We start from the raw sequence: 22298 nt of genomic DNA, 5'->3' as shown, positions 1-22298 counted from the left end.
GAATATGATAGCCATCCTAAAGTTTTCAAATACTTTTAGCATATTTAATAAAGGGGGAACTATCGTATCCGGCTTTTTTCGGCTTTTAATTTGTCTTCAATATAAGCTTATTCCTAGAAGCTTTTTAATAAAAGTTTATATCTTCTTCTTGTCAATATTTAAAATTAGAATTTGTATTTTCTTTAGAAAAAAATAGAAAATTTAGAATTAGAATTTTTATTTTCATGAGAAAGATATGACAAAATTTAATATTAAATATAAACTGCATTTTCCTTAAAAATACAAAATTCAGAACTAGAATTTGTTATTTGCCATGGGAGGAAATGAAAAACTTTTGAATTAGAATTTATATTTTCCTTGGTAAAGAATGATAAAATTCAGAATCAGAGTTTATATTTTCCTTAGATTTAGCTTTAGCATATTCCCCAGAAAAAAATTGACAAAATTCAGAAGTAGATTTTGTATTTCCTTAGAAAAAAATATTTACTTTTTTTAAATGTCAGAAATAAGCGAGTTGCTGTGAATGACATCAGTAATTAGCAATGAGATTGGATAACTCTGTTAAAACGTTTCTCTAAATTGATTCACAAACCTTAACTTTGGTATTCTCAGATTTGAATTCGCTTGAATTACTTGTCATTTGTAAGTGATATTGCAACGGAGAAAGTAGTACTGGAGATAAGGGAGCGTCGACCCTTTTCTCCTAATAAATGAATGTAATCACGATTTTTATTGATAATGAAAACAAATACCCTTTTCTTATCGAATCCTTTTAACCCGACATCACTTATACACATCACCTGTAGCCTACTCTTCTTGCCTATGCAAGACACATCTCTAGTCCTGGGTAGCACCAAAGCCTCTGTACTATGGCCATCCACTTTCTTGGGTTAGAGTTCTCTTGCTTGCTGGTGCATTCATACAAAGTATCATATTTCCTTATTTCCATTCCTCACTGGGTTATTTTCCCTGTTGGAGCCCTTTGGCTTATAACATCCTGCTTTTTCCAATTAAGGTTGTAGCTTAGCTAGTAATGATAATGATGAAACTATTACGTTTAACTCACCCAAGAGGTTTTTTTAATATTCTTAGCAAATATTGCAAGGGAGATTAGTTTGACAGCTGAAAACCGTTTCCAAAGTGAGTTCTGACTTGTCGTCCAGAATTTAGCTAATTATCTGATAAATATGAGAATAGATAATCCCTCGAATACTCTTAATTTCAGATCTTTAGATCACCAAAATCAAATTTTAGGTCTGGTGAATTCTTGTATGGGTGACCGCTACTCTAAACCAGATGCTTGCCTGCATATAACTATCCCCTCAGCCATCTTTGATTAGCAGTAAATAGTTTAAATTGGTCTTATCCCAGCACGGTCTCTTGCCTGAAAAAGAAATAAGACGTATGACGGCATTCCCTGTAAACGGAAAAAGTAAAGAGTCAAAGGGAAAATTATTATAATTTCAATGTCTCCACATTACTTATACATCATTGCAGTAGCCTATTGTATATGTCCCTGTCTGGAGATCTGCTGGACTGGGGTTGGAAACCGGCGCATGCTTGATAGTTTCTAGTAGTGTCTGCAGCCTCACCATCTTTGTGAGCTAGGGATTGGGAGTTTGAGGAAGCCTATAGGTTTACCAGTTGAGTTGTCAGCAGCTATTGCCTGGCTCTCCCTGATCCTAGCTTGATGGTGAGGGGTCTTGGGCGTTGATCGTAAGGATACATAATCAGTCTCTAGAGCATTGTCACTGTCTCTTACTTCTGCCATTCGTGAGCGACCTTTAAACCGTAAAACTTTATCGTTGAACATTATATATGAACTAAAGGCATAAACGCGTTCGTTAGTAAGATGCAAATTCAGACAAAGGCTATGTCAAATATTATAGAGGGCTTGCCTCAAAGATGGTGATTCAAAAGAATGTGTATTGTGATGAAGCTTATTAGCTTGTATACCATGTGGAGGGTATTCTTTTCTTGAATGATATACTAGAAATTATTCTCTATTGAATGATAATTCTTTCCCTTGGTAGACCTCTGAATCTGCTAATTAATTGTTTGCAGAATACAACGTTATCTTTCAAAGGAAAAGAGTAGATAAGGCTATTTTAAATCTGTACATTATATAGAGTTAAAACTATTTTTACAGATAAAAAGACGCAGTATATAATTATAATGAATATCATAGGTAAATTTTCAAATAAATACCAGAACAAAAATGGCTCATAGTTGATAAAAGTATATACGATTAAAAAATAAATTTACAGTGAAAATGACGTAGTATGTACTTATATTGAACATCCTGGATAAGTCTTAAAATAAACACCAGAAAAAAAATAACTTAGTCGCCCCAACCCAACCACCTAATCATCTTTTCCCCGCTCTGATTAATTGTGGTTCTTCCCAATCAGAACTCCCCAAGAGCCTTTAGTGATTAGTTATGATTGACCGTGGAATACTGCATCCGATGTCTCCCTCGCGAGAGGATGAGGGGTCATTCTCCTTCAAACATTAACTGTTTAAACTTTACCTCATATCCATAATCAAGTGGCAAAAGACGACAACTTCGGACAGGATTATTTTGTCATCTCTTGAGCTGCATTCATTAAGAGGTGTTGGTATTCAGGAATTTACATTAATATTGTAGTTTCGTTGTTTTTATTGTTGTTGTTGCTGCTGTTTCGTTGTTGTTTTGTTGTTTATTTGTAACGGCTTATTATCATTATTATTATTATTATTAGTAGTAGTAGTAGTAGTAGTAGTAGTAGTAGTAGTAGTAGTACTATAAGCCCAATGGCTCCAACAGGAAAAAATAGCCAAGTGGGGAAAGGAAATAAGGAAATAAATAAACTATAAGAGAATTAAGGAATAGTTAGTATAATATATCTTAAGATCTGTTACAACGTTAAAATACATCTGTAATATATAACGTATAAAGAGAGACTTGTGTTAGCCTGTTTGTGTAAAAAAAATCATATATTTATGATTTTACATCTAAATGCATAAAATTTTATTATCATCCACAACAAAATTAACACGAATCCCAAATAAACTGCAGTGAAAGATTCCATGAATATTTTTTTTTTTCAAAAAATAACTTGAAACCCGATTTTTTTTTTTTTTTTTACGTAAATTATGGTATTTTGTAGTTTTGGTTCTGTCAGGATCTCGCATTCACTTCGTCATAAAGTTTTCCGAGGAAAGCAAAGGCAAATTGATAGTGTTCGTAATGGTACATAAAAGACGGACACTTGCAGTCAGTTGCAATCAGCGTTTCATCCAGTGGAGAATTATGTGCCAACGTTGCCATATTTCTAAAATAGTCTCGTGTCTGCAGAAAATTTTTCGAAGAAAATAAAGCCGACCAAAATTTTTTTTTCTCATTTTATTGCCTGCTTTCTTTCAGACCATCTTACAAGATGATTTTGCTTAGAAAGAAAAAAATTCACCATCTGCCAATATACTTCTCTCTCTCTCTCTCTCTCTCTCTCTCTCTCTCTCTCTCTCTCTCTCTCTCTCTCTCTGTTATCTTTTTACATTTTTTCCATTTTCACCTCTCCTCTTTTTACCTTTCTTCCATTTTCACCTCTCTTCTCTTTTTACCTTTTTCCCATTTTCACCTCTCTTCTCTTTTTACCTTTCTTCCCCTTTCACCTCTCTCCTCTGTTTACCTTTATTTCCATTTTCACATCTCTTCTCTTTTTACCTTTCTTCCATTTTCACCTCTCTTCTCTTTTTACCTTTCTTCCATTTTCACCTCTCTTCTCTTTTTACCTTTTTCCATTTTCCCCTCACTTCTCTTTTTACCTTTCTTCCCTTTTCACCTCTCTTCTCTTTTTACCTTTCTTCCATTGTCACCTCTATTTCTCTTTTATCTTTCTTCCATTTTCACCTCTTCTCTTTTTACCTTTTTTTCCATTTTCCCCTCACTTCTCTTTTTACCTTTCTTCTCTTTTCACTTCTCTTCTCTTGATACCTTTCTTCTATCTTCACCTCTTCTCTGTTTACATTTTTTTCCATTTTCACCTCTCTTCTCTTTTTACCTTTTTCCATTTTCCCCTCACTTCTCTTTTTACCTTTCTTCCCTTTTCACCTCTCTTCTCTTTTTACCTTTCTTCCATTTTCACCTTTCTTCTCTTTTTACCTTTCTTCCATTTTCACCTCTTCTCTTTTCACCTTTTTTTCCATTTTCCCCCCACTTCTCTTTTTACCTTTCTTCCCTTTCACTTCTCTTCTCTTTTTACCTTTCTTCCCTTTCACTTCTCTTCTCTTTTTACCTTTTTTCCATTTTCACCTCTCTTATCTTTTTACCTTTCTTCCATTTTCACCTCTCTTATCTTTTTACCTTTCTTCCATTTTCTCCTCTCTTTTCCTTAAACCTTTTTTCCCATTTTCACCTCTCTTCTTGTTTTACCTTTATTCCATTTTCACCTCTTTTATCTTTTTACCTTTCTTCCATTTTCACCTCTCTTCTCTTTTTACCTTTTTTTCCATTTTCACCTCCCTCCTCTATTTACCTTTTTTCCATTTTCACCTCTTTTCTTTTTACCTTTCTTCCATTTTCACCTCTCTTCTCCTTTTACCTTTTTCTCATTTTCACATTTCTTCCATTTTCACTTTTTTTCCATCTTCACCTCGTTTCTATTTTTACCTTTTTTTCTATAATCATCTTTCTTCCATTTTCACATTTCTCCATTTTTTACCTTTATCCATTTTTTACCTTCTTCCATTTTCACCTCTTCTGTTTTTTTTTACATTTTTTCCAGTTTCACCTTTCTTCAATTTTTACTTATCCATTTTCACTTTTCTTTCATTTTCATCTTTTTTTCCATTTTTGCCTTGCTTCCATTTCTAACTTTCTTTCATCTCCACCTTTCTTCCATTTTTACCTTTCTTCCATTTTTACCTTTCTTCCATTTTTAACTTTCTTGCATTTTTACCTCTCTTCTATTTCCATTTTTCTTCCATTTTCACCTTTCTTCTATTTTCACATTTCTTCTATTTTTACCTTTATTCTATTTCCACTTTTCTTCCCTTTCCACCTTTATTCCATTTTTACCTTTCTTCTATTTCCATCTTTCTTCCATTTCCAACTTTCTTCCATTTCCACCTTTTCCATTTCCACCTTTCTTCCATTTTTACCTTTCTTTCATTTTTCCCTTTTCCTTTTTCAGCTTTCTTCCATTTTTACCTTTCTTTCATTTTTACCTTTTCCATTTCCACTTTTCTTCCATTTTTACCTTTCTTCCATTTCTACCTTTCTTCCATTTTTACCTTTCTTCAATTTCCACCTTTTTTCCATTTCTACCTTTCTTCCCTTTTAACCTTTCTTCTATTTCTATTTTTCTTCCACTTTTACATTTCTTCCATTTCCACATTTCTTCCATTTCCACCTTTTTTCCATTTCCACCTTTCTTCCATTTCTACCTTTCTTCCATTTCAACCTTTCTTCCATTTCCACTTTTCCTCCATTTTTACCTTTCTTCCATTTTTATCTTTCTTCCATTTTTACCTTTTCCATATTCACCTTTCTTCCCTTTTCAAATTTCTTTCATTTTTGCCTTTCTTCTCTTTCCACCTTTCTACCATTTTTACCTTTCTACCATTTTTCCCTTTCTTCCATTGCCACCTTTCTTCCAATTTTACCTTTTTTCCATTTTCCCTTTCTTCCATTTCCACCTTTCTTCCATTTTCACCTTTCTTCCATTTCCACCTTTCTTCCATTTTCACCTTTCTTCCATTTCCACCTTTCTACCATTTTTACCTTTCTACCCTTTTTACCTTTCTTCCATTTCCACCTCTCTTCCATTTCCACCTTTCTTCCCATTTTATCTTTTTTCCATTTTCCCCTTTCTTCCATTTCCACCTTCCACTTTCACCTTTCTTCCATTTCCAATTTTCTTCCATTTTCACCTTTCTTCCATTTCCACCTTTCTAACATTTTTACCTTTCTCCCAGTTTTGCTTTTCTTCCATTTACACCTTACTTCCATTTTCACCTTTTTTCCATTTATACCTTTAACTCATTTTTACCTTTCTTCCATTTTCCCCTTTCTTCCATTTCTACCTTTATCCCCTTTTACCTTTTTTTCTATTTTCCCCTTTCTTCCATTTCTACCTTTCTTCCATTTCCACCTTTCTTCCATTTCTACCTTTCTTCCATTTCTACCTTTCTTCCATTTCCACCTTTCTTCCATTTTTATCACAAGACCAAACGCCAGATTTCATTTCTTTCCCCTTTTTTTATTGTTTTTGCAGCTGGTTCCACATAAACTACATATATGATTAATCTTACTGACTTTTACCTTTTCTTTCAGTTCACTTATTCTATCCACACTTTTAGTTTCCTAAAGATACTTTGCATCAACTATTTCTTTTAAAATCTCTTTTCTTCTGTCCTTCCAGACCTATTGCAAAGATCTGACCAACTGCCTTGTTTCATATACTTTGTAAGTTGTTTGTTTTTCTTCTTACCTTACAATCAAACGCTGTTTATCTTAAGATGCCTTTGGGCGCTTTCTCTCTCTCTCTCTCTCTCTCTCTCTCTCTCTCTCTCTCTCTCTCTCACTCTCTCTCTCTCTCTCTCTCTCTCTCTCTCTCATGAATATGACCAAAATCCTAAATACGTTCATCAACATATTATCAGAATGAGAGCTGACATACTTTATTTCAGATTAAATATCCCTGAATAACAAATATGTGTCCAAATGTGTTGAAATAGATTTCTATACTTGGCAATTTTCTTTGGCTAGATTTCTGCCTCATCCTCTCTCCCTCTTAGCCATGGTTTGAATTTTCAAAGAAAGGAAATTTTTCATTTTTTCTAAAATTGGGAATCAAGGTTTCCAGTGTGAAATGCATTAAAAAATTACTTGGAAATGGATCCGTTAATAGTATATTTAGTACTGCTGTTGTATTTACATAAATCTGATATCCTTTCAACAAACAAAACTGGTATTGAAATATGGGAGAAAAACGAAAATTATAATCAATACTAAGAAAGTGGTATTTCATTCTTATAAGAGGCCAATAACCTGAGCATGTACTGTACTTCGATTATTAAGATTTACTACTTATGATGTGATCAACAAGTAAGTCTTTTATCACAAATTCGATCCGATGTGTGAGAATAAACAGAGAAAATGATAGTGTTAGTCAGACCTCTACTGAATCAATTGATATTTTATTATGTGATTTGTTTATTGAATTGATTTTGAAAAGAATTTTATAGTTAACTGAGAAGTTATTCCGCCAATATCATTCAATTTCTCTGATAGCTTCAATTCCTTGACGAATCGATATCCATATTTCAGATTCTATCCATTCGCTGCATATGGGGAAATCCTGCTGAAAAATATGTTTCTCCCCTCACTGATTTATATTCCTGTCGGTGCTGTTTCTAGACAGTGATGAAGCCGACCAATACAAAAAAAATTAACCGTATATATAACAATAAAAAGTATACAGTTGTGGAATGAAGCAAAACTAGAGGTACTTCTGGGGAAATCTTTAGCCTTATAGTTTTACACCGATAGTGACTGTTCCTGATTTCTATTTAGATTAATATTTCCCAAAATTGAAAAATATCACTCTAATTGTTCGTCACTTCTCTTGTAGTTTATATAGTTCCTTATTACCATTCCTTACTGGGCTATTTTTCTCTGTTAGAGCCCTTAAGCTTATAGCGTCCTGTTTTTCCAACTAGGGATGTAGCTAGCCAGTAGTAATAATAATGAAGTAATTTTAAAGGTTAACCCATCATTTCATTGAAGTGTAAACTCTCAATAATTTGGAGGAAAAAATGCTAAAAACCTGAATTCAGTGAAAAATTTGATGAGATTTGAATAGGCATCCATATTTAGATTTGAATTATGAATTCAAAAGAAATGGCTTTGACGGTTTAGTTCACTGAAAATTCAGGTTCCAGTGCTTAGAGGGCATTATGACTTCTTTTATTTTGTTGACAAATTTACTGAATTACAACATTCAAAATTCCTTTTATATCTGAGAATTTGATATTTCATGATACTGTCGTACACACGACAGAAAAAATAATGTATCAATTTTTCAATAAAACAAAACTATACTATTTAGTGACTCCTCTCTCTCTCTCTCTCTCTCTCTCTCTCTCTCTCTCTCTCTCTCTCTCTCTCTCTCTCTCTCTCTCTCTCTCTCTCTCCAAATGAGACTAACTTAATTTATGTCAATTGTTTTGTAATTATTCCTGAGTACAAGCAGATGTATGTTGGTTTAGAGGAGTCCAGAGATCCACTTTTTATTTTCCATTAAAACTAATTTTGTGCTGACACAAGACCACCTCGATCTGTGCTCACCTGTACAGTATATGCATCACTTTGTGCAATCAACATTCATTAGTTACCAGTTACAGAAGATCATAAATGTGTTGAGATTTATCATATTTTGAAATTTATTCCCAATAAAACTTTTTTTTACAAAGCATGTGAAAACAGTGAATTAATCCATGTTTTAAATGTAAATTTTTGGAATGTACTGCAAAACATTAAAGTTATGATAGAGTTAGTTATGTATTTACGTTGATATAGATTTCATGAATTGTTTTGAATATTCAGAATAAGATTAATAAAAGATATTCGGCATGGTAATCTAAACTGAACTGCCGAACGCATATTGCTGTTTTTGTGAAGGTTAACGACCTATTATTTAGAAGCTTACACTCCAATGACCTCTGCTGTGTTTTGTTTAATTCATTTAGAATCTAAAAATGTCGTCACGTTGACTAATGATACTAGTTTTCCGGTCCTTGCTTACAAATGAAGGACAATTGTTTACTAAACATAGCAAATAATCCAGAGTCAAACATTATGGATATAGATAACTGTAATATTAAAAAGTTGAAGAAATTTACCCAGTTTGAGAGGAAATAAATCCTCATTTTTTCTTAATTTAGGAGAGAGGCTCTCTGTGAAAGGGAGAATTACAATTCGATCTTGTGCTCTTAAAGTATTCATTTATAGAATAGGTGGAGAAAGTTTAGCCTCCTGTTCCTCCCTTAGAGAGTAAAAGAGACCATTAATCTTTAATTAAGGTCATCACCTGTTTGTTTCAGTCCTTTTTCGTAATGGATGCTCCAAGACGTATCAATTCATAGATTTTAATTTCATCCCATCATTCATATTTTTCCCTAACCTGATTATTAAACATTTTACTCCAGTTTTTATCTTTGTTATATTTCTCTCTCTCTCTCTCTCTCTCTCTCTCTCTCTCTCTCTCTCTCTCTCTCTCTCTCTCTCTCTCTCTCTCTTATATATATATATATATATATATATATATATATAGATAGATAGATAGATAGATAGATAGATATATATATGTATATATCTATTTATATATACAGTATATATGTCTATATATATATATATATATATATATATATACATGTATGTATATACACATATATGTGTATATTTATCTATCTATCTATCTATATATATATATATATATATATATATATGTATATATATATATATATATATATATATATATATATATATATATATATATATGTATGTATATATATACATATATGTATATATATATATATATATATATATATATATATATATATATATATATATATATATACAGTATATATATATACATATATATATATATATATATATATATATATATATATATATATATATATATATATATATATATATATATATATATATCCTTTCTGAGCGGGGATACCTTAACATGTTGAGGTTTGTGTCTATGATCAGCAAAGCTGTACGAAATCATACCACCCATACTAATTTATTTTTTTTGTTAGTGATCAGATTAAAGTCTCCTACCATCACAAATCCGCAGTGGCCAGCGTTGTGATGAAAAGAATGAAAATTGACCAAACCTCAGGCATAAATTGACATGGAGGCCTTTGTCCTGCAGTGGATTCGAAACAGCTGTATTTGTAGTTGTCGTTGTATATTACGACTGAGTAGCCTGCTTCTCATAAGTCCTGCTATGAATGTGGATGTCATGAGATTCAGGTGATAAAAGTTTGTGCCAGGCATAACTACTGTTTGTGTTCGATCTACCGGAATCCAGACATGGATGATTCTATCTTCGATTGTCTTCTTGCCATTATGGCTAAGATACAAGAAGATGACAGAAAGGCTTATTTTGTCTTTGTTGATGATTTCAATGCTCACCATAGGGAGTGGTTAAGTTCTGTTCCTCCAACCGATCACCATTGCTTAAGAGCTATAGACTTTGCCTCTGAATCAGGCTGTGAGCAAATCATAAGTGAAGCTACTCACAGGTCTGGTAATTGCTTGGACCTCGTATACACTGACTCCTCAGGAGTTATAACAGGTAAGGTTGGTTCTCCAGTCGAGACATCTGATCATGCCTTGATTTCATTAGTATTGAAGACTGAGTAGCCTTTACCTGATGTATCATACTCATGTAAAATTTATATGAAAACTCAAGCAGACTGGAATGGGATTTTGTCTGATCTTTTGGGCTTGAATTGGTCACAATTATATAGTAGTGTTGAACTGTTTTCCCATTCAATGAGAATCTAGTCAACATAATTGATAGGCGTATCCCTTCTCGTGTGCTAAGGTAATGAGTGAAGGATAAACCGTGATTCAATGATGATTGTAGACGTGCTTATTTGGAGAAGCAGGAGGCCTATCATCTTTGGAAGGGTAACAGATCAGATCTGACCTGTAATAACTATACTCAGCTTAGAGATTTTGCTCAGAGAGTTTATGCTTCAACTGAAAAGGAATACAATTTAACCATAAAAAAAATCCTTTCTGGTACAACTCAGGATTATAAGGGGTGGTCTACCCTTATTATTATTATTATTATTATTATTATTATTATTATTATTATTATTATTACTTGTTAAGCTACAACCCTAGTTGGAAAAGCAGGATGCCATAACCCCAAGGGCCCCAACAGGGAAAATAGCACAGTGAGGAAAGGAAACAATGAAAAATAAAATATCTCAAGAACAGTAACAACAAAAATAAATATTACCAAAATATATTATAAAAACTTTAACAAAACAAGAGGAACAGAAATAAGATAGAACAGTGTGCCCGAGTGTACCCTCAAGCAAGAGAACTCTAACCTAAGACAGTGGAAGACCATGGTACAGAGGCTATGGCACTACCCAAGATTAGATAATAATGGCTTGATTTTGGAGTGTCCTTCGCCTAGAAGAGCTGCTTACCATAGCTAAAGAGTCTCTTCTAACCTTACCAAGATTAAAGTGGCCACTGAACGATTACAGTGCAGTAGTTAACCCCTTAGGTGAAGAAGAATTGTTTAATAATCACAGTGTTGTCAGTTAGTGGTATGAGGACAGAAGAGAATATGTAAAGAATAGGCCAGACTATTCGGTTTATGTGTAGGCAAAGGGAAAATTAACCGTAACCAGAAAGAAGGACCCAATGTAGTACTTTGTGGCCAGTCAAAGGACCCCATAACTCTCTAGCAATAGTATCTCAAAGGGTGGCTGGTGGCCTGGCCAATCTACTATCTATGAAATAAATCTGCACTCTTTGGTGTAGATGCAACAGTTCCTCCTTCACTTAAACCAGATGGCTCAGTCACTCACTGTCCAAAGGAAAAGGCAACCCTTTTGGCTGTGTTTGACAGTGAACTCAGTAACGAGAAACTCAAACTTCCTCATTCCTGTTTTCCTGAGGCTTAACTAACAAGTTTAGCTTTTCAATCTCTTGAAATCAAAGCTCTATTGACCTTGATGCTTGTGGAGGTGTAGACCCAAATGGTATTTTTCCTTTGTTTTTTTATAAAGACTGCAGATTTCTTAGCTCCAGAGTTATCTGTTATTTTGCGTAAGTTAGCAAGAAGAGGAACTTTTAGCATTTGTTGGAGAATTGGTAATATTACTTCTCTATGTAAATGTGTTTGTGGTAGCTCAAGTCCAACTGATTACCGCCTAATTTCCATAACTCCCATAATACCTAAAGCTTTTGAATGTCTGGAAAAACGTCTTAATAGGTTTGCTGAAGGTAATCATCTATTCCCTAGTTTGCAATTTGGTTTTCGTAAAGGCCTTGGAGCATGTGATGCCCTTCTTACAATCTCCAATGTTGTACAGAAATCTTTTGATTGTGGTCAGGAAGCTCGTATGATTGACCTTGATTTTAGTTCTGCCTTTAACCGTCTTAATCATCAGGCCCTTGTTTTCAAACTCAAACAGATGGGAGTGGGTGGTTCGTTTCTTAGCATTATTATTGAATATTTAAGTAATAGATCTCAAAGAGTTGTTGTTGATGGACACAATAGTGAGTATAGGAATGTCATGTGTGGTGTTCCACAGGGTAGTGTTCTTGGCCCATTACTTTTCATACTATATACACGACATGTGGTTTGACCTAGAAAACAAGCTTGTTGCATATGCAGATGATGCTACTCTCTTTGCATCAATTCCTTCACCTGAACGTAGATCTGGGGTTGCTGAATCCCTTAGTAGATATTTAGCTAAAATAAGTGCATGGTGCAAATTATGGGGTATGAAGTTGAATCCTAACAAAACTAAAAGTATGATTGTAAGTATGTCAAGGACAGTGGCTCCTCAACATCCGGATCTCAGCATTGATAATGTTTCTTTAAATATGTATGACTTAAAATTTTAGGTGTGATTCTTGACGACAAATTTACTTTTGAAAAACACATTACGTCTGTGTCTTCTTCAATTGCACAAAAAAAAAAATGGCTCATTGAGAAAGTCTTTTAAGATTTTCGATGATCAATCTATTCTGAAGAAGTGTTTTAATTCTTTCATTCTACTTTGTTTCGAGCATTGTTCTCCTGTCTGGTGTTCAGCTGCTGATTCTCATCTTAATTTGTTAGACAGAAACTTACGGTCTATTAAATTCCCTATTCCTAATCTAGATATTAATCTTTGGCACCGTCGGTCAATTACTTCATTATGCATGTTGCATAAGATTTTTCATAATTCAGATCATCCTTTACATCCAGATCTTCCTGGACAGTTCCATCCTGTTCGTAATACTAGGCAGCCAGGTCATTCTAATAGTCAGGCCTCCATCATGAGGCTCAATACTACTCAGTATTCTAGAAGTTTTATTCCAGCTGTGACAAAGTTGTGGAATGATCTTCCTAATCGGGTAGTTGAATCAGTAGAACTTCAAAAGTTCAAAGTTGCACTTAATGTTTTTATGATGATCAGGCTGACTTAAGTTTTTTTACAGTTCATATATGACATATCTGTTTTGATGTTGTTACTGTTTTTAGAATAATCTATTGTCATTTTTTTCTCATCGTTTACTCATTTCCTTATTTCCTCTACTCATTGAGCTATTTTTCCCTGCTGGAGTCCTTTGGCTTATAGCATCTTGCTTTTCCAACTAAAGTTGTAGCTTGGCTAGTAATAATATATAAATATATATATATATATATATATATATATATATATATATATATATATATATATATATGCATATATATATATATATATATATATATATATGCATATATATATATATATATATATATATATGTGTGTGTGTGTGTGTGTTCTTATGTATGTACACAACCTCCATCCATATACCAAGGCACTTCCCCCAATTTTGGGGGGTAGCCGACACCAACAATGAAACAAAACAAAAAGGGGACCTCTACTCTCTATGTTCCTTCAGCCTAATCAGGGACTCAACCGAGTTCAGCTGGTACTGCTAGGGTGCCACAGCCCAACCTCCCACATTTCCACCACAGATGAAGCTTCATAATGCTGACTCCCCTACTGCTGCTACCTCCGCGGTCATCTAAGGCACCGGAGGAAGCAGCAGAGCCTACTGGAACTGCGTCACAATCGCTCGCCATTCATTCCTATTTCTAGCACGCTCTCTTGCCTCTCTCACATCTATCCTCCTATCACCCAGAGCTTTCTTCACACCATCCATCCACCCAAACCTTGGCCTTCCTCTTGTACTTCTCCCATCAACTCTTGCATTCATCACCTTCTTTAGCAGACAACCATTTTCCATTCTCTCAACATGGCCAAACCACCTCAACACATTCATATCCACTCTAGCCGCTAACTCATTTCTTACACCCGTTCTCTCCCTCACCACTTCGTTCCTAACCCTATCTACTCGAGATACACCAGCCATACTCCTTAGACACTTCATCTCAAACACATTCAATTTCTGTCTCTCCATCACTTTCATTCCCCACGACTCCGATCCATACATCACAGTTGGTACAATCACTTTCTCATACAGAACTCTCTTTACATTCATGCCCAACCCTCTATTTTTTACTACTCCCTTAACTGCCCCCAACACTTTGCAACCTTCATTCACTCTCTGACGTACATCTGCTTCCACTCCACCATTTGCTGCAACAATAGACCCCAAGTACTTAAACTGATCCACCTCCTCAAGTAACTCTCCATTCAACATGACATTCAACCTTGCACCACCTTCCCTTCTCGTACATCTCATAACCTTACTCTTACCCACATTGACTCTCAACTTCCTTCTCTCACACACCCTTCCAAATTCTGTCACTAGTCGGTCAAGCTTCTCTTCTGTGTCTGCTACCAGTACAGTATCATCCGCAAACAACAACTGATTTACCTCCCATTCATGGTCATTCTCGCCTACCAGTTTTAATCCTCGTCCAAGCACTCGAGCATTCACCTCTCTCACCACTCCCTCAACATACAAGTTAAACAACCACGGCGACATTACACATCCCTGTCTCAGCCCCACTCTCACCGGAAACCAATCACTCACTTCATTTCCTATTCTAACACATGCTTTACTACCTTTGTATAAACTTTTCACTGCTTGCAACAACCTTCCACCAACTCCATATAACCTCATCACATTCCACATTGCCTCCCTATCAACTCTATCATATGCTTTCTCCAGATCCATAAACGCAACATACACCTCCTTACCTTTTGCTAAATATTTCTCGCATATCTGCCTAACTGTAAAAATCTGATTCATACAACCCCTACCTCTTCTAAAACCACCCTGTACTTCCAAGATTGCATTCTCTGTTTTATCCTTAATCCTATTAATCAATACTCTACCATACACTTTTCCAACTACACTCAACAAACTAATACCTCTTGAATTACAACACTCATGCACATCTCCCTTACCCTTATATAGTGGTACAATACATGCACAAACCCAATCTACTGGTACCATTGACAACACAAAAAACATATTAAACAATCTCACCAACCATTCAAGTACAGTCACACCCCCTTCCTTCAACATCTCAGCTTTCACACCGTCCATACCAGATGCTTTTCCTACTCTCGTTTCATCTAGTGCTCTCCTCACTTCATCTATTGTTATCTCTCTCTCATTCTCATCTCCCATCACTGGCACCTCAACACCTGGAACAGCAATTATATCTGCCTCCCTATTATTCTCAACATTCAGCAAACTTTCAAAATATTCCGCCCACCTTTTCCTTGCCTCCTCTCCTTTTAACAACCTTCCATTTCCATCTTTCACTGTCTCTTCAATTCTTGCGCCAGCCTTCCTTACTCTCTTCACTTCTTTCCAAAACTTCTTCTTATTCTCTTCATATGATTGACCCAATCCCTGACCCCACCTCAGGTCAGCTGCCCTCTTTGCCTCACGTACCTTGCGCTTTACTTCCACCTTTTTCTCTCTATATTTTTCATACTTCTCTATACTATTACTCTGCAGCCATTCTTCAAAAGCCCTCTTTTTCTCTTCCACTTTCACCTTCACTCCTTCATTCCACCATTCACTGCCCTTCCTCATGCTGCCTCCAACAACCTTCTTGCCACATACATCACTTGCAATCCCAACAAAATTTTCTTTTACTAACTTCCACTCCTCCTCTAAATTACCAGTTTCTCTTACTCTCACCTCATCATATGCCATTTTCAACCTTTCCTGATATTTACTTTTTACCCCCGGTTTTATTAGCTCTTCAATCCTCACTACCTCCCTTTTACATCCACCTACTCTATTCCCCCACTCTTTTGCTACAACTAATTTTCCTTCCACCAAAAAATGATCAGACATACCGTTAGCCATAACCCTAAACACGTGCACGTCTTTCAATCTTCCAAACATTCTTTTAGTTACCAACACATAATCCATCAATGCCCTTTCTACTACTCTTCCATTTGCCACTCTTACCCATGTATACTTATTTTTATCTTTCTTTTTAAAGAAGCTAGCACTTATTACCATCTCTTGTTCAACACACATGTCTACCAGTCTCTCACCACTCTCATTTTCACCTGGTACGCCATACTTACCAATGACACCTTCTACCTCTCCAGCGCCCACTCTAGCATTTAAGTCACCCATAACAACTACATAATTCCTTCTACCCAGTCCTTCTACACACCTAGTTAAATCATTCTAGAACTCATTCCGCTCTTCTTCCCTTTTCTCACTACCTGGCCCATACGCACTGACAAACGCCCAACATTCCCTACCCAACCTAACCCTTACCCACATTAACCTAGATGATATCTCCTTCCATTCCACTACTTTACCTGTCATCCATTCACTCAGCAATAACGCCACACCCTCTCTCGCTCTTCCCCTTTCAATCCCAGACACTCTACCAGACATTTCACCAAACATCACTTCACCCTTTCCTTTCATCTTTGTCTCACACAAGGCCAATACATCCATCCTTCTACTTCTAAACATACTTCCAATCTCACATCTTTTACTCTCTATCGTACTACATCCACGCACATTTAAACACCCCAAAACTAGAGTGCGGGGAGCAGTCACTCTCCCCCCAGCTCCATCTCCTCGTCGATGTCTCGCAGGAATTTTTTACAGGAGAGGAGGTTCCCAGCCCCCTCGTCCCGTCCCTTTTAGTCGCCTCTTACGACACGCAGGGATAACGTTGGCGCTATTCTAATTTTTATATGCCTACCTTTTTGCAACACATGCAATATTTTCTTGCAACAGTTATAATTAGAAAAATTGTTCACTTGGTCCTCCAGCATTACATTATTTCACCTCTCTCTCTCTCTCTCTCTCTCTCTCTCTCTCTCTCTCTCTCTCTCTCTCTCTCTCTCTCTCTCTCTCTCTCTCTCTCTCTCTCTCCCTCTCTCTCTCTCTCTCTCTCGCCAATTTCATCATCTTTTTCTCGTTCTTTGCCCACATATCCTCTTGGCAAGGAAACGATGATCTTGAGATATTTTTCTTTTGCCTTCTTCTTCTTCTTTCTCATTTTTACCTACCTAATGCTTCCAAAGTGTCGCCACAGCTTTGGTCATTATATGGGATTTTCTTTCAACTGGAAATGTATTCTCGTCTGGGAAATAAACCCTCTATTAAAGCATTGGTTTCTCTCTTCGCCTTGTTATCGCCATGTTCGTAAACTTCAAATTATTATTATTATTATTATTATTATTATTATTATTATTATTATTATTATTATTATTGTTGTTGTTGTTGTTGTTGTTGTTGTGGTTGTTCATGTTATTACTTCAAAAATCCAAATATTCACTTTTAACAAGGTTCTTTGAAATTGAGTGTTCACACAAGGAAAAAACTATTGGAAAATATAAGCTGCTTATACATGCGTGTACATTTGAATTTCTTGATTCATGAATATGCTCAGAGTATTTTTTAATAGGAAAAGTGGATACGGGTTCGTATGTACTGATTTTATTTTTTATGAAAATACATAATTATTATATATGGAATCATACATTATATGCATACTTTATGTATTGCATGTATGTGAATAAAGTTATGGATTAATTTTTAAAGGAATCATGTAGATCTTACTAAAGGAGCAGTCTAATTTCCCGATAAAATTTAAACGCCTTTTAAGTAGGCCTAAACTTAATTGGTATTTGTAAGTATTATCATGAATACAGGATTTTCCTTCTTTTACATTTTTGCATTTACATTTTTCTTACTTGTTCTAGATCCTTCGATAACTCCTTATAACGATCCGAAAATGAGAGAGAGAGAGAGAGAGAGAGAGAGAGAGAGAGAGAGAGAGAGAGAGAGAGAGAGAGAGAGAGAGAGAGAGAGCATTAAATTGAAATGATACTTTAGCTATTGGGATATTAGAAAGCGTAACACTTACAGTTTCTCAGGACCAAAATACATTATCCTCACCTTTTATACAATAATACTAATATCAGCATGTGCATGTAAAACTGTAAAATGCATATACAAAGAGATAATGTAAAATTAACAAGAAAGTTTACTAACTATATTATTATTATTATTATTATTATCATTATTATTATTAGTATTATTATTATTATTATTATTATTATTATTATTATTATTATTATTATATTTATATGCATTTATATATATATATATATATATATATAAATATATATATATATATATATATATATATATATATATATATATATATATATATATATATATAAATTGTATGTATATATATGTGTGTGTGTCTGTGGTGTGTGTGTGAAAGAGAGAGAGAGAGAGAGAGAGAGAGAGAGAGAGAGGAGAGAGAGAGAGAGAGAGAGAGAGAATCGATTACTTAATAAGATTATTTCTGTTATCGAAAAAAAATTTCTTTACCGAATGCTAAAATGCAAATGATATCAATATAGACTGGGCTCAATAAAAGAAAAAAACAAGAAACGCAAAGCGCAAAGATAATACACCAAATGCAAGAATAATGAAAATACGTACGAAGAGATTCGAAGTATGAAGACGAGAAGACAAAGTTTGAAGATTGATGACAGAAGTCTTATCTCTCAGTGTCTCAAATAAAAAAAAATAAAAAATAAAAAACTAAGATTGATATCAGAAAAATCACGGGAAATTAAGAATACTAAGAACTACAAAAGAGAAATGTGAAGAAAGGGGAAGGAATAATAAGTTTGCAACGCTTATATATTGATGATTATCATCTATGTGGACCCAAAGCTAATACATTAGTCATTTACATGTAGACTTAATTAATTGACGTATAAGATGACAGGCACCTGAATCATTTGCAGATATTAGCTAATTACTTGCTATTGATAAAATATCTTCATTATAGAGAAAATTATCTGCATAATGGACATGAATATATGTATATATATATATATATATATATATATATATATATATATATATATATATATATATATATATATACTGTATATATATATATATATATATATATATATATATACTGTATATATATATATATATATATATATATATATATATATATATATATATATATATATATGTATATATATATATATATATATATATATATATATATATATATATGTAGATCTGTGTGCATATATGTGTGCTTATATATATACATATATATATATATATATATATATATATATATATATATATATACATATATATATATATATATATAAATGTATACGCTCACATACATATATATATATATATATATATATATATATATATGAATTATATATATATATATGTCTGTGTGTATCATGTACATGCATATATTTATTTATTCACAGGACATACTGAGAACTGTGTCTGATGTCAAATTTAGTTAATGCTTGTTTTGTTTGCATAAATGATATATTTTATCCGAGCAAAAAAAAAAAAAAAAAAAAAAAAAAAAAAAAAAAAAAACTTAGAACTATTCAAATACATTGAATAGTAACAGAGAGGCCTTTAGTTGGGTTTGGATAACGTGCAAACGTCGGAAAAGACAATGTGCAGCCAAAGCCTGGTTCTCTCTGGTACTAGCTTCATAGTGAGGGAGTTTGAACGCTGATCCTATGTATACTGTATATGGTCAATTTCTAGGGCATTATCCTGTCTCTTGCTTCTGTCATTCATGAACGGACTTTAAATAAATTAGCTTCATATAGGTTGGGATCTTGAGTAATTTCGTATTGTAGACAGTAAATACCTTCCCAAATCTGTACAAGTGTAATTATCCTAGTAGTAATGCTTCTGTTATAAAAATGAAAATGAGTTACATTACTTTGATAACTTTTACAAAGAGAAATTCTATTCATCTTAGGTAACTAGAAATTATAATTCGTAAAATAAAAAAAAAAAAAGATAAAACATTAAACGATGCTATTAAAAACCCAAAGCTTTTAGCAATAAATATAAGATTACATATAAAACCATAACAACAACAAATACATCCATTTCTAGTCTACTGCAGGACAAAGGCCTCAAACACATCAGTTCATATCTGGGATTTGGCTAGTTTTCATCACCACGCTGACCAGTGCGGATTGGTGATGGTAGGAGACTTTAATCTGATCGCTCGAAGCAAACAAATCTAGTATAGGTGTCCGTGACTAGTACAGCTTTGCTGATTATGGCGATACACAAACCCTTTTACAACGCTAAGGTATATCCCCATTCAGAATAAACATAACTCCGTCCATACCAAAGGAAGGATTGTGGTTCGAGTACCAAACATGTCTCCGATAATCAATCATTCCGTCAGATCATCAATTGTATCTTGTTTACTTTAGTAAGTGAGATGCCGATCAAGCATCATCATCAATCCGGTGAAATATCTCCCCTGTATGTCAAAACTTATCCCTGCCAGCTGTTATCTTGTTTCAAAGCCTTCCGTGAGTTTATTAAGTTTCCTTTACCAAACCCCACGAGAATTGATACTACTTCAGATGTAATCAATTCTTGATACCTGTCCTTTTTGGGTCTCTGTGGAGGTTACATCTCTCTCTCTCTCTCTCTCTCTCTCTCTCTCTCTCTCTCTCTCTCTCTCTCTCTCTCTCTCTCTCTCTCTCTCTTTCAGAACGATGGATAAATAATTTTTTAATAAAAATCCTATCATCTTGAATTAGATTTAACTCTTAATTTACAGTGGTCTATATTGAAATACTGTTGCAAACCTCCCCTATATAATGAAGATTGTGTCATCATCATTTCCTACACCTATTGACGCACAGGTGCTCGATTAGATTTTGCCAGACGTCTATATCTTGAGCTTTTTTAAATCAGTACTTCTCCATTCATCATTTCCAACTTTATGCTTCATACTCCTCAACCATGTAAGCCTAGGTTTTCCAACTTGTCTAGTACCTTGTGGGGTTCAGTTGAATGATTGGTGAACTGATCTCTCTTGGGGAGTGCGAACAGCATGGACAAATCATCTCCATCTACCCCTTACCATGATCTCATCCACATATGGCCATCGAGTAATCTCTTATAATTTTATTTCTAATCCTGTCCTACCATTTAACTCAAAATATTCTTCTGAAGGCTTTGTTCTCAAATATACTAAATCTGTTGGAGCTTATTCCATTGTTATACCATTACTCATGTCCACACAGTTAAACCGATCTCATGAAATTGATATATAGCCCGATTTTTATGTGTAATTTCAGGCGAGTTGATGTCCAAATTTTACTTAATCTAGCCATTGTCTGGTTGGCTTTTTTCAGTTTTTCATTTAACTCAAATTCTAGACCCCGAACTAGAGATCACAGTTCCTAAATATTTAAATGATTCTACCTCATTAATCCTTTCTTCTTAAAATGATATTTCATCTTACATTGCATATTCCGTTCTCATTATCTCTGTCATTCTTCTATTTATCTTAAGCCCAACCTCCTGTAATGTCATGCGTTCTGGTAAGCAAGTATTGCTAGTCCTGTGGTGCTCTGCAAATAAGGATAGCATCATCAGCATAGTCTAGGTCAGTTAATTTCCTTTTGAAAGTCCAGTCCAATACTTCTCCACCATCTCCAACTGTTCAATGTATTACAAAATCCATGAGGAGGATAAACAACATAGGTGACAACACATTCCCTTGGAGTACTATGCTGTTCACTGGAAATTTATTTGGTAGAACTACACTAACATTAACTTTGCATTTGCTCATTAATCCTTTCTCCTTTCAGTGATATTTCCTTTTCTATTGCATATTCAATTCTCATAATTTCTGTCTTTCTTCTGTTTATCTTGTGCCCAACCTCCTGTGATATTTCAAACATTCTGGTAAGCAACCATTGCAAATCCTGTGGTGTCTGCTAATAAGGATAGCGTCATCAGCACTCTATAGGTCAGCTAGTTTCCTGTTACTAATCCAGTCCAATATTTCTCCACCATCTCCAACTGTTCTACGAATTACAAAATTCATGAGGAGGATAAACACCATAGGTGACACCATATTCCCTTGGAGTACTCCGCTGTTCACTAGAAATTCCTTTGATAGGACTCCACTAACATTAACTTTGCACTTGCTATGCTCATGAACACACTTAATCAAATTTACATATTTAAGCGAAATTCCATAACA

General features: G+C 34.4%; 1 protein-coding gene across 1 annotated transcript in view; it reads right to left on the bottom strand.

The window, feature by feature from the left end:
• Nucleotides 1-22298, bottom strand: part of LOC137658265 (uncharacterized) — an 816196-nt gene that overhangs the window by 766661 nt on the left and 27237 nt on the right. The gene's annotated exons all lie outside the window — the stretch shown is intronic.

Source organism: Palaemon carinicauda, chromosome 19, assembly GCF_036898095.1.
Source record: "Palaemon carinicauda isolate YSFRI2023 chromosome 19, ASM3689809v2, whole genome shotgun sequence".
NCBI classification, from domain to species: Eukaryota; Metazoa; Arthropoda; class Malacostraca; order Decapoda; family Palaemonidae; genus Palaemon; species Palaemon carinicauda.
The sequence above is the reverse complement of the archived record's forward strand: the minus strand, read 5'-3'. Positions and strand labels throughout refer to the sequence as shown.